The following is a 13,860-nucleotide window of genomic DNA, read 5'->3' as shown; positions in this document are numbered from 1 at the left end:
GATAATACGGTGCGATCGATTCTCTTGCCGTTTAGTGAGTAGAAAAATATTAAACATAGACATAGATGATGAGTATGTCAAACTGGTATTGGAAGTTCATTGAAGAAAAAATAGGGTTCGTAAAGGAATGTTCCTGTGAATTCTTAAGTTGTTGGGGAGTAGATTGTTTCTCCACGTCAGTTGGCCAAGTCAACTTTTGCGGGCGGGGGGTGATTAAGCCAAGTAATAGAAATTTTGCCTCGGGTTAGCACGCATGGTTAGGATCGATGTCCATGTTATGCTGAGAACCATTTCAGAGAGTAATATTCTTCAGTTTGATTTGCACGGTATATTTTCATACTTGATTGGGATATTTAAATAATCGTATGCGATGATATATATATATATATATATATATATATATATATATATATATATATATATATATATATATGAAATGTTTGTAAATATGGTTTGACAATATCGTAACGAAAGTATCTCTTCATATTTGTGAAAACCGGAACCATGTGTAATAATAAATTGTGTGATTTGAGGTGATGCAAAATGAACTTAAATGTCATGTATGGTTCGGATATACAATATTATTTCAGATCTTAATGTTGAGTTGAGTGTAGGGTACTCAATTATGACATTTTGTCATATGCGCATGTTAATGTTTAAGGAGTTTACATTTTCATTCATAGATATTGTAAGAGACACAATTGTTATGGAGCTGGGGTTTTGTTAATTAATCGGTTTGGGGACCATCGCGCCCGTGGCTTTCCGACGTAATATCACCTGTAAGTTGCATTATATATTAGTGATTTGAATAGTCGTCCAGCAAGCGAACGCTGGTAATTTTGGGGTTGGTGGTCGGGTGTTTCTACAGTTGGTTGGTGGGTGGGTGCGGAAGGTGGGAGGGTCCTGTGTTGGTTGGTTGGAGTGGCAGGTGGGTGGGGTAGTGGTTGGTTTGGATGGTGTTGGTGGGCGGGTGGGTCAATGGTTTGGCTGGAGGTGTTGGCGGGCGGGTGGGCAAGTGGTTGGTTGGTTGGAGTGGCGGGTGGGTGGGCCAATGGTTGGTTAGTTGGTCTCGTCTTTCGTTTACTTTCATGAATTCTACATCAATAGATGAAATTATAATTTACGTAACAACCAGAAATAAAATATTATATAATTGTATGCCAGTCTCTGGACAAATTACAGGACTATATTTATGTAAAAAAACAACTGACAATGGAGGAGTAAACATTTTGGTAACAACGTCCTCAAAATCGGGTCTAGTTTTATTTTTCGAAAAACGTATGTCTTACATGTACTAGAGATGAGTAACAGTACAAGTCTTTAAAATGGGATGCCAATCGGATCCGGAGCTATGTTAGATCTAAATTAGGTTAAGTTAAGAGATGGTTGAGATATCTGTATTAAGACGAATGTAATTTTTTTATTTTGATAGTTTATTCATGGTGATTGAATTTCTATATGTATGTTGAGTGTGAAAATAATGCTCAGCTTACTGTGGAAAGGGTTGTTTCAAAACGAAGCACGTTCGTTTTTATTTTAAATCATTAGGTTCGTAGCATAAAATACGTTCGTAAAGATAAAACCTTTCTAGTAAAATTTAAGGTATAAAAGTGCAAATATCTATTGATAACTGGTCTATTCAACTTTTCATAGTAAGGTGGTGTTTATGTCCAAAGTTATTAATATAATAAACATAATATCCAAAATTTGAATTTGTTCAAATTTATCCTATAATTTACAAACGTCACAACAAGTGTTATTTGTTGTGTGCATTGATTACAATCGTTCTCTTTCTTGATGGAGACTTCCCTGTGCATAACAAATGTGTGCGTTTAATTATCGATTGTGCGAGTGTTGATAGAAATGCAAAAGTTCCAAATATAGATTGGAGTAATCACAATCAAATATTCTCTGGCTTCAAATTCGTGAAGTAGTGCGTGGGTTACCCATGTAGAAATTGGACGAATAACAAAAGTTCAAACTAAATTTAGGGAGAGATTTATCGATCCTGTTCTTTGATAAGAGATGGGACTAAAATGTTTGCAATTTTCTTTTTCCTTTTTCTAATTCTGCACATCTGCGAACCTACAAATTGCGTTTCGTGCGTTACCGGACGGGAGTTACATAATCAATTTTTGGTGTGAGCAATTTTACGAGTTTTGCAATTTGAAAATCATGAGTATGGAGCTTGGGTATTGTAACTTGGATGGTTTGGCGATGTAGGCGCCTATGGCGTACAATGGTAAAACACAGAAGGCACTCAGGTTTGAGAATTGATATTCTGCCACTTGTAAAAACTAACAAAGAAAATTGCATGTTTTTCTCCCTGTTGTTATACAAAATGAGTTCAGAATAGGAACGAGTGGCTAGATACTTTGTTAATCTTCATATAACAGTGTAACCAAGAGTCGAAACCTATTGTGGAAATAAAATGTGGCATCTGAAATTCAGTGTTTCTTGAATAGAAAGAAGAGCTACAGGCTCTTAGCGTCTGTCACGAGAAAAGCAATCAACAGCTGAAATCGGAGCTCATTGAAAGTAAAGAGTTGGTCAAAGCGGAACTTATAGTATGCAAAGTTGAAGCTAGTGAGGCAAAAAATGACCTCGAAGATTGTGTTGAGAAAACATGCTTGAGGCTGAAAGAGGAGCTGAAATCTGATTTACATGTCTATCAATGAGATACCAACGGGAACATTTTGGAATTGCGTGGGTGTAATGAAGATATTAAATTGAATGTTTCGCAATGTAGATTCGACTGAAAGAAATGGGCGGAGGAAATAGAACGAAAGTATGATTTGCTGTCAACGATGCTTGATGCGGAGAGAGAAAATCTTTATAAAGGATGGATATAAATTGCTCGATTCAGATAGGTGAATTGGAGGTTGAAGTTGCTGGTATAGAAAAGGATATAGTGAAGAGAGGAGGTGTGATCTAGCTCATAATCTTGGAAGTTTTAGAATTCGTGACACCTAATTGTGCAATTTGTGTAATAGAGTATGAGGGAATATTCAGGCAAACATAACAAGAAAGTAAATATAATTGTACAGTAGGGAAGTGGAGTGAACAGTATTATTACAACAGTTTCTTCAAAAGTTCATTCTTAAAGATCTAACAAGTCACATGTAAATATGTGATCAATGCACCATGGTCAAGTGTATATGTTGTCAATAACTCTGAGATGAGTAATTTTGGACCACGTATTCTGTAAGTGGATAAGATAAGGAAAACAAATATCAAATATCTATTTATAACGTTTTTCAATGTGGTGGCTTCTTGAGGAATGCTAGTGCTCTCTCTAAGGTGCTCAGGAAGTAGATTCCTTGACTTCGTAAGAAGGTGAAGTAAAGTATTACAAGCGGTGGATAAGAATATGAAGTGGGCGAGATTTTGCTGTGGGATAGATAATACGATGCGATCGATTCTCTTGCCGTTTAGTGAGTAGAAAAATATTAAACATAGACATAGGTGATGAGTATGTCAAACTGGTATTGGAAGTTCATTGAAGAAAAAATAGGGTTCGTAAAGGAATGTTCCTGTGAATTCTTAAGTTGTTGGGGAGCAGATTGTTTCTCCACGTCAGTTGGCCAAGTCAACTTTTGCGGGCGGGGAGTGATTAAGCCAAGTAATAGAAATTTTGCCTCGGGTTAGCACGCATGGTTAGGATTGATGTCCATGCTATGCTGAGAACCATTTCAGAGAGTAATATTCTTCAGTTTGATTTGCACGGTATATTTTCATACTCGATTGGGATATTTAAATAATCGTATGCGATGATATATATATATATATATATGAAATGTTTGTAAATATGGTTTGACAATATCGTAACGAAAGTATCTCTTCATATTTGTGAAAACCGGAACCATGTGTAATAATAAATTGTGTGATTTGAGGTGATGCAAAATGAACTTAAATGTCATGTATGGTTCGGATATACAATATTATTTCAGATCTTAATGTTGAATTGAGTGCAGGGTACTCAATTATGACATTTTGTCATATGCGCATGTTAATGTTTAAGGAGTTTACATTTTCATTCATAGATATTGTAAGAGACACAATTGTTATGGAGCTGGGGTTTTGTTAATTAATCGGTTTAGGGACCATCGCGCCCGTGGCTTTCCGACGTAATATCACCTGTAAGTTGCATTATATATTAGTGATTTGAATAGTCGTCGAGCAAGCGAACGCTGGTAATTTTGGGGTTGGTGGTCGGGTGTTTCAACAGTTGGTTGGTGGGTGGGTGCGGAAGGTGGGAGGGTCCTGTGTTGGTTGGTTGGAGTGGCGGGTGGGTGGGGTAGTGGTTGGTTTGGATGGTGTTGGTGGGCGGGTGGGTCAATGGTTGGCTGGAGGTGTTGGCGGGCGGGTGGGCAAGTGGTTGGTTGGTTGGAGTGGCGGGTGGGTGGGCCAATGGTTGGTTAGTTGGTCTCGTCTTTCGTTTACTTTCATGAATTCTACATCAATAGATGAAATTATAATTTACGTAACAATGAGAAAAAAAATATTATATAATTGTATGCCAGTCTCTGGACAAATTACAGGACTATATCTATGTAAAAAACAACTGACAATGGAGGAGTAAACATTTTGGTAACAACGTCCTCAAAATCGGGTCTAGTTTTATTTTTCGAAAAACGTATGTCTTACATGTACTAGAGATGAGTAACAGTACAAGTCTTTAAAATGGGATGCCAATCGGATCCGGAGCTATGTTAGATCTAAATTAGGTTAAGTTAAGAGATGGTTGAGATATCTGTATTAAGACGAGAGTATTTTTTTTTATTTTGATAGTTTATTCATGGTGATTGAAATTCTATATGTATGTTGAGTGTGAAAATAATGCTCAGCTTACTGTGGAAAGGGATGTTTCAAAACGAAGCACGTTCGTTTTTATTTTGAATCATTAGGTTCGTAGCATAAAATACGTTCGTAAAGATAAAACCTTTCTAGTAAAATTTAAGGTATAAAAGTGCAAATATCTATTGATAACTGGTCTATTCAACTTTTCATACTAAGTTGGTGTTTATGTCCAAAGTTATTAATATAATAAACATAATATCCAAAATTTGAATTTGTTCAAATTTATCCTATAATTTACAAACGTCACAACAAGGGTTATTTGTTGTGTGCATTGATTACAATCGTTCTCTTTCTTGATGGAGACTTCCCTGTGCATAACAAATGTGTGCGTTTAATTATCGATTGTGCGAGTGTTGATAGAAATGCAAAAGTTCCAAATATAGATTGGAGTAATCACAATCAAATATTCTCTGGCTTCAAATTCGTGAAGTAGTGCGTGGGTTACCCATGTAGAAATTGGACGAATAACAAAAGTTCAAACTAAATTTAGGGAGAGATTTATCGATCCTGTTCTTTGATAAGAGATGGGACTAAAATGTTTGCAATTTTCTTTTTCCTTTTTCTAATTCTGCACATCTGTGAACCTAGAAATTGCGTTTCGTGCGTTACCGGACGGGAGTTACATAATCAATTTTTGGTGTGAGCAATTTTACGAGTTTTGCAATTTGAAAATCATGAGTATGGATCTTGGGTATTGTAACTTGGATGGTTTGGCGATGTAGGCGCCTATGGCGTACAATGGTAAAACACAGAAGGCACTCAGGTTTGAGAATTGATATTCTGCCACTTGTAAAAACTAACAAAGAAAATTGCATGTTTTTCTCCCTGTTGTTATACAAAATGAGTTCAGAATAGGAACGAGTGGCTAGATACTTTGTTAATCTTCATATAACAGTGTAACCAAGAGTCGAAACCTATTGTGGAAATGAAATGTGGCATCTGAAATTCAGTGTTTCTTGAATAGAAAGAAGAGCTACAGGCTCTTAGCGTCTGTCACGAGAAAAGCAATCAACTGCTGAAATCGGAGCTCATTGAAAGTAAAGAGTTGCTCAAAGCGGAACTTATAGTATGCAAAGTTGAAGCTAGTGAGGCAAAAAATGACCTCGAAGATTGTGTTGAGAAAACATGCTTGAGGCTGAAAGAGGAGCTGAAATCTGATTTACATGTCTATCAATGAGATACCAACGGGAACATTTTGGAATTGCGTGGGTGTAATGAAGATATTAAATTGAATGTTTCGCAATGTAGATTCGACTGAATGAAATGGGCGGACGAAATAGAACGAAAGTATGATTTGCTGTCAACGATGCTTGATGCGGAGAGAGAAAATCTTTATAAAGGATGGATATAAATTGCTCGATTCAGATAGGTGAATTGGAGGTTGAAGTTGCTGGTATAGAAAAGGATATAGTGAAGAGAGGAGGTGTGATCTAGCTCATAATCTTGGAAGTTTTAGAATTCGTGACACCTAATTGTGCAATTTGTGTAATAGAGTATGAGGGAATATTCAGGCAAACATAACAAGAAAGTAAATATAATTGTACAGTAGGGAAGTGGAGTGAACAGTATTATTACAACAGTTTCTTCAAAAGTTCATTCTTAAAGATCTAACAAGTCACATGTAAATATGTGATCAATGCACCATGGTCAAGTGTATATGTTGTCAATAACTCTGAGATGAGTAATTTTGGACCACGTATTCTGTAAGTGGATAAGATAAGGAAAACAAATATCAAATATCTATTTATAACGTTTTTCAATGTGGTGGCTTCTTGAGGAATGCTAGTGCTCTCTCTAAGGTGCTCAGGAAGTAGATTCCTTGACTTCGTAAGAAGGTGAAGTAAAGTATTACAAGCGGTGGATAAGAATATAAAGTGGGCGAGATTTTGCTGTGGGATAGATAATACGATGCGATCGATTCTCTTGCCGTTTAGTGAGTAGAAAAATATTAAACATAGACATAGATGATGAGTATGTCAAACTGGTATTGGAAGTTCATTGAAGAAAAAATATGGTTCGTAAAGGAATGTTCCTGTGAATTCTTAAGTTGTTGGGGAGCAGATTGTTTCTCCACGTCAGTTGGCCAAGTTAACTTTTGCGGGCGGGGAGTGATTAAGCCAAGTAATAAAAATTTTGCCTCGGGTTAGCACGCATGGTTAGGATCGATGTCCATGCTATGCTGAGAACCATCTCAGAGAGTAATATTCTTCAGTTTGATTTGCACGGTATATTTTCATACTCGATTGGGATATTTAAATAATCGTATGCGATGATAGATCTTACCATTGTAGTGGCGTACAATGGTAAAACACAGAAGGCACTCAGGTTTGAGAATTGATATTCTGCCACTTGTAAAAACTAACAAAGAAAATTGCATCATGATGCAAAATGAACTTAAATGTTATGTATGGTTCGGATATACAATATTATTTCAGATCTTAATGTTGAGTTGAGTGCAGGGTACTCAATTATGACATTTTGTCATATGCGCATGTTAATGTTTAAGGAGTTTACATTTTCATTCATAGATATTGTAAGAGACAATATTGTTACGGAGCTGAGGTTTTGTTAATTAATCGGTTTGGAGACCATCTCGCCCGTGGCTTTCCGACGTAATATCACCTGTAAGTTGCATTATATATTAGTGATTTGAATAGACGTCCAGCAAGCGAACGCTGGTAATTTTAGGGTTGGTGGTCGGGTGGTTCTACAGTTGGTTGGTGGGTGGGTGCGGAAGGTGGGAGGGTCCTGTGTTCGTTGGTTGGGGTGGCGGGTGGGTGGGGTAGTGGTTGGTTTGGATGGTGTTGGTGGGCGGGTGGGTCAATGGTTGGCTGGAGGTGTTGGCGGGCGGGTGGGCAAGTGGTTGGTTGGTTGGAGTGGCGGGTGGGTGGGCCAATGGTTGGTTAGTTGGTCTCGTCTTTCGTTTACTTTCATGAATTCTACATCAATAGATGAAATTATAATTTACGTAACAATGAGAAATAAAATATTATATAATTGTATGCCAGTCTCTGGACAAATTACAGGACTATATTTATGTAAAAAACAACTGACAATGGAGGAGTAAACATTTTGGTAACAACGTCCTCAAAATCGGGTCTAGTTTTATTTTTCGAAAAACGTATGTCTTACATGTACTAGAGATGAGTAACAGTACAAGTCTTTAAAATGGGATGCCAATCGGATCCGGAGCTATGTTAGATCTAAATTAGGTTAAGTTAAGAGATGGTTGAGATATCTGTATTAAGACGAATGTAATTTTTTTTATTTTGATAGTTTATTCATGGTGATTGAATTTCTATATGTATGTTGAGTGTGAAAATAATGCTCAGCTTACTGTGGAAAGGGTTGTTTCAAAACGAAGCACGTTCGTTTTTATTTTGAATCATTAGGTTCGTAGCATAAAATACGTTCGTAAAGATAAAACCTTTCTAGTAAAATTTAAGGTATAAAACTGCAAACATCTATTGATAACTGGTCTATTCAACTTTTCATAGTAAGGTGGTGTTTATGTCCAAAGTTATTAATATAATAAACATAATATCCAAAATTTGAATTTTTTCAAATTTATCCTATAATTTACAAACGTCACAACAAGTGTTATTTGTTGTGTGCATTGATTACAATCGTTCTCCTTCTTGATGGAGACTTCCCTGTGCATAACAAATGTGTGCGTTTAATTATCGATTGTGCGAGTGTTGATAGAAATGCAAAAGTTCCAAATATAGATTGGAGTAATCACAATCAAATATTCTCTGGCTTCAAATTCGTGAAGTAGTGCGTGGGTTACCCATGTAGAAATTGGACGAATAACAAAAGTTCAAACTAAATTTAGGGAGAGATTTATCGATCCTGTTCTTTGATAAGAGATGGGACTAAAATGTTTGCAATTTTCTTTTTCCTTTTTCTAATTCTGCACATCTGTGAACCTAGAAATTGCGTTTCGTGCGTTACCGGACGGGAGTTACATAATCAATTTTTGGTGTGAGCAATTTTACGAGTTTTGCAATTTGAAAATCATGAGTATATAGCTTGGGTATTGTAACTTGGATGGTTTGGCGATGTAGGCGCCTATGGCGTACAATGGTAAAACACAGAAGGCACTCAGGTTTGAGAATTGATATTCTGCCACTTGTAAAAACTAACAAAGAAAATTGCATGTTTTTCTCCCTGTTGTTATACAAAATGAGTTCAGAATAGGAACGAGTGGCTAGATACTTTGTTAATCTTCATATAACAGTGTAACCAAGAGTCGAAACCTATTGTGGAAATAAAATGTGGCATCTGAAATTCAGTGTTTCTTGAATAGAAAGAAGAGCTACAGGCTCTTAGCGTCTGTCACGAGAAAAGCAATCAACAGCTGTAATCGGAGCTCATTGAAAGTAAAGAGTTGGTCAAAGCGGAACTTATAGTATGCAAAGTTGAAGCTAGTGAGGCAAAAAATGACCTCCAAGATTGTGTTGAGAAAACATGCTTGAGGCTGAAAGAGGAGCTGAAATCTGATTTACATGTCTATCAATGAGATACCAACGGGAACATTTTGCAATTGCGTGGGTGTAATGAAGATATTAAATTGAATGTTTCGCAATGTAGATTCGACTGAATGAAATGGGCGGAGGAAATAGAACGAAAGTATGATTTGCTGTCAACGATGCTTGATGCGGAGAGAGAAAATCTTTATAAAGGATGGATATAAATTGCTCGATTCAGATAGGTGAATTGGAGGTTGAAGTTGCTGGTATAGAAAAGGATATAGTGAAGAGAGGAGGTGTGATGTAGCTCATAATCTTGGAAGTTTTGGAATTCGTGACACCTAATTGTGCAATTTGTGTAATAGAGTATGAGGGAATATTCAGGCAAACATAACAAGAAAGTAAATATAATTGTACACTAGGGAAGTGGAGTAAACAGTATTATTACAACAGTTTCTTCAAAAGTTCATTCTTAAAGATCTAACAAGTCACATGGAAATGTGTGATCAATGCACCATGGTCAAGTGTATATGTTGTCAATAACTCTGACATGAGTAATTTTGGACCACGTATTCTATAAGTGGATAAGATAAGGAAAACAAATATCAAATATCTATTTATAACGTTTTTCAATGTGGTGGCTTCTTGAGGAATGCTAGTGCTCTCTCTAAGGTGCTCAGGAAGTAGATTCCTTGACTTCGTAAGAAGGTGAAGTAAAGTATTACAAGCGGTGGATAAGAATATGAAGTGGGCGAGATTTTGCTGTGGGATAGATAATACGATGCGATCGATTCTCTTGCCGTTTAGTGAGTAGAAAAATATTAAACATAGACATAGATGATGAGTATGTCAAACTGGTATTGGAAGTTCATTGAAGAAAAAATAGGGTTCGTAAAGGAATGTTCCTGTGAATTCTTAAGTTGTTGGGGAGTAGATTGTTTCTCCACGTCAGTTGGCCAAGTCAACTTTTGCGGGCGGGGGGGGGGGTGATTAAGACAAGTAATAGAAATTTTGCCTCGGGTTAGCACGCATGGTTAGGATCGATGTCCATGCTATGCTGAGAACCATTTCAGAGAGTAATATTCTTCAGTTTGATTTGCACGGTATATTTTCATACTTGATTGGGATATTTAAATAATCGTATGCGATGGTGTATATATATATATATATATATATATATATATATATATATGAAATGTTTCTAAATATGGTTTGACAATATCGTAACGAAAGTATCTCTTCATATTTGTGAAAACCGGAACCATGTGTAATAATAAATTGTGTGATTTGAGGTGATGCAAAATGAACTTAAATGTTATGTATGGTTCGGATATACAATATTATTTCAGATCTTAATGTTGAGTTGAGTGCAGGGTACTCAATTATGACATTTTGTCATATGCGCATGTTAATGTTTAAGGAGTTTACATTTTCATTCATAGATATTGTAAGAGACAATATTGTTACGGAGCTGAGGTTTTGTTAATTAATCGGTTTGGGGACCATCTCGCCCGTGGCTTTCCGACGTAATATCACCTGTAAGTTGCATTATATATTAGTGATTTGAATAGACGTCCAGCAAGCGAACGCTGGTAATTTTAGGGTTGGTGGTCGGGTGTTTCTACAGTTGGTTGGTGGGTGGGTGCGGAAGGTGGGAGGGTCCTGTGTTGGTTGGTTGGAGTGGGGGGTGGGTGGGGTACTGGTTGGTTTGGATGGTGTTGGTGGGCGGGTGGGTCAATGGTTGGCTGGAGGTGTTTGCGGGCGGGTGGGCAAGTGGTTGGTTGGTTGGAGTGGCGGGTAGGTGGGCCAATGGTTGGTTGGTTGGTCTCGTCTCTCATTTACTTTCATGAATTCTACATCAATAGATAAAATTATAATTTACGTAACAATCAGAAATAAAATATTTTATAATTGTATGCCAGTCTCTGGACAAATTACAGGACTATATTTAAGTAAGGAACAACTGACAATGGAGGAGTAAACATTTTGGTAACAACGTCCTCAAAATCGGGTCTAGTTTTATTTTTCGAAAAACGTATGTCTTACATGTACTAGAGATGAGTAACAGTACAAGTCTTTAAAATGGGATGCCAATCGGATCCGGAGCTATGTTAGATCTAAATTAGGTTAAGTTAAGAGATGGTTGAGATATCTGTATTAAGACGAATGTAATTTTTTTTTATTTTGATAGTTTATTCATGGTGATTGAATTTCTATATGTATGTTGAGTGTGAAAATAATGCTCAGCTTACTGTGGAAAGGGTTGTTTCAAAACGAAGCACGTTCGTTTTTATTTTGAATCATTAGGTTCGTAGCATAAAATACGTTCGTAAAGATAAAACCTTTCTAGTAAAATTTAAGGTATAAAAGTGCAAACATCTATTGATAACTGGTCTATTCAACTTTTCATAGTAAGGTGGTGTTTATGTCCAAAGTTATTAATATAATAAACATAATATCCAAAATTTGAATTTGTTCAAATTTATCCTATAATTTACAAACGTCACAACAAGTGTTATTTGTTGTGTGCATTGATTACAATCGTTCTCCTTCTTGATGGAGACTTCCCTGTGCATAACAAATGTGTGCGTTTAATTATCGATTGTGCGAGTGTTGATAGAAATGCAAAAGTTCCAAATATAGATTGGAGTAATCACAATCAAATATTCTCTGGCTTCAAATTCGTGAAGTAGTGCGTGGGTTACCCATGTAGAAATTGGACGAATAACAAAAGTTCAAACTAAATTTAGGGAGAGATTTATCGATCCTGTTCTTTGATAAGAGATGGGATTAAAATGTTTGCAATTTTCTTTTTCCTTTTTCTAATTCTGCACATCTGTGAACCTAGAAATTGCGTTTCGTGCGTTACCGGACGGGAGTTACATAATCAATTTTTGGTGTGAGCAATTTTACGAGTTTTGCAATTTGGAAATCATGAGTATATAGCTTGGGTATTGTAACTTGGATGGTTTGGTGATGTAGGCGCATATGGCGTACAATGGTAAAACACAGAAGGCACTCAGGTTTGAGAATTGATATTCTGCCACTTGTAAAAACTAACAAAGAAAATTGCATGTTTTTCTCCCTGTTGTTATACAAAATGAGTTCAGAATAGGAACGAGTGGCTAGATACTTTGTTAATCTTCATATAACAGTGTAACCAAGAGTCGAAACCTATTGTGGAAATAAAATGTGGCATCTGAAATTCAGTGTTTCTTGAATAGAAAGAAGAGCTACAGGCTCTTAGCGTCTGTCACGAGAAAAGCAATCAACAGCTGAAATCGGAGCTCATTGAAAGTAAAGAGTTGGTCAAAGCGGAACTTATAGTATGCAAAGTTGAAGCTAGTGAGGCAAAAAATGACCTCGAAGATTGTGTTGAGAAAACATGCTTGAGGCTGAAAGAGGAGCTGAAATCTGATTTACATGTCTATCAATGAGATACCAACGGGAACATTTTGGAATTGCGTGGGTGTAATGAAGATATTAAATTGAATGTTTCGCAATGTAGATTCGACTGAATGAAATGGGCTGAGGAAATAGAACGAAAGTATGATTTGCTGTCAACGATGCTTGATGCGGAGAGAGAAAATCTTTATAAAGGATGGATATAAATTGCTCGATTCAGATAGGTGAATTGGAGGTTGAAGTTGCTGGTATAGAAAAGGATATAGTGAAGAGAGGAGGTGTGATCTAGCTCATAATCTTGGAAGTTTTGGAATTCGTGACACCTAATTGTGCAATTTGTGTAATAGAGTGTGAGGGAATATTCAGGCAAACATAACAAGAAAGTAAATATAATTGTACACTAGGGAAGTGGAGTGAACAGTATTATTACAACAGTTTCTTCAAAAGTTCATTCTTAAAGATCTAACAAGTCACATGTAAATGTGTGATCAATGCACCATGGTCAAGTGTATATGTTGTCAATAACTCTGACATGAGTAATTTTGGACCACGTATTCTATAAGTGGATAAGATAAGGAAAACAAATATCAAATATCTATTTATAACGTTCTTCAATGTGGTGGCTTCTTGAGGAATGCTAGTGCTCTCTCTAAGGTGCTCAGGAAGTAGATTCCTTGACTTCGTAAGAAGGTGAAGTAAAGTATTACAAGCGGTGGATAAGAATATGAAGTGGGCGAGATTTTGCTGTGGGATAGATAATACGATGCGATCGATTCTCTTGCCGTTTAGTGAGTAGAAAAATATTAAACATAGACATAGATGATGAGTATGTCAAACTGGTATTGGAAGTTCATTGAAGAAAAAATAGGGTTCGTAAAGGAATGTTCCTGTGAATTCTTAAGTTGTTGGGGAGTAGATTGTTTCTCCACGTCAGTTGGCCAAGTCAACTTTTGCGGGCGGGGGAGGGGTGATTAAGCCAAGTAATAAAAATTTTGCCTCGGGTTAGCACGCATGGTTAGGATCGATGTCCATGCTATGCTGAGAACCATTTCAGAGAGTAATATTCTTCAGTTTGATTTGCACGGTATATTTTCATACTTGATTGGGATATTTAAATAATCGT

Source organism: Lepisma saccharinum, chromosome 6 (assembly GCF_977018435.1).
Source record: "Lepisma saccharinum chromosome 6, izLepSacc3.1, whole genome shotgun sequence".
Lineage (NCBI taxonomy): Eukaryota > Metazoa > Arthropoda > Insecta > Zygentoma > Lepismatidae > Lepisma > Lepisma saccharinum.
The sequence above is the reverse complement of the archived record's forward strand: the minus strand, read 5'-3'. Positions refer to the sequence as shown.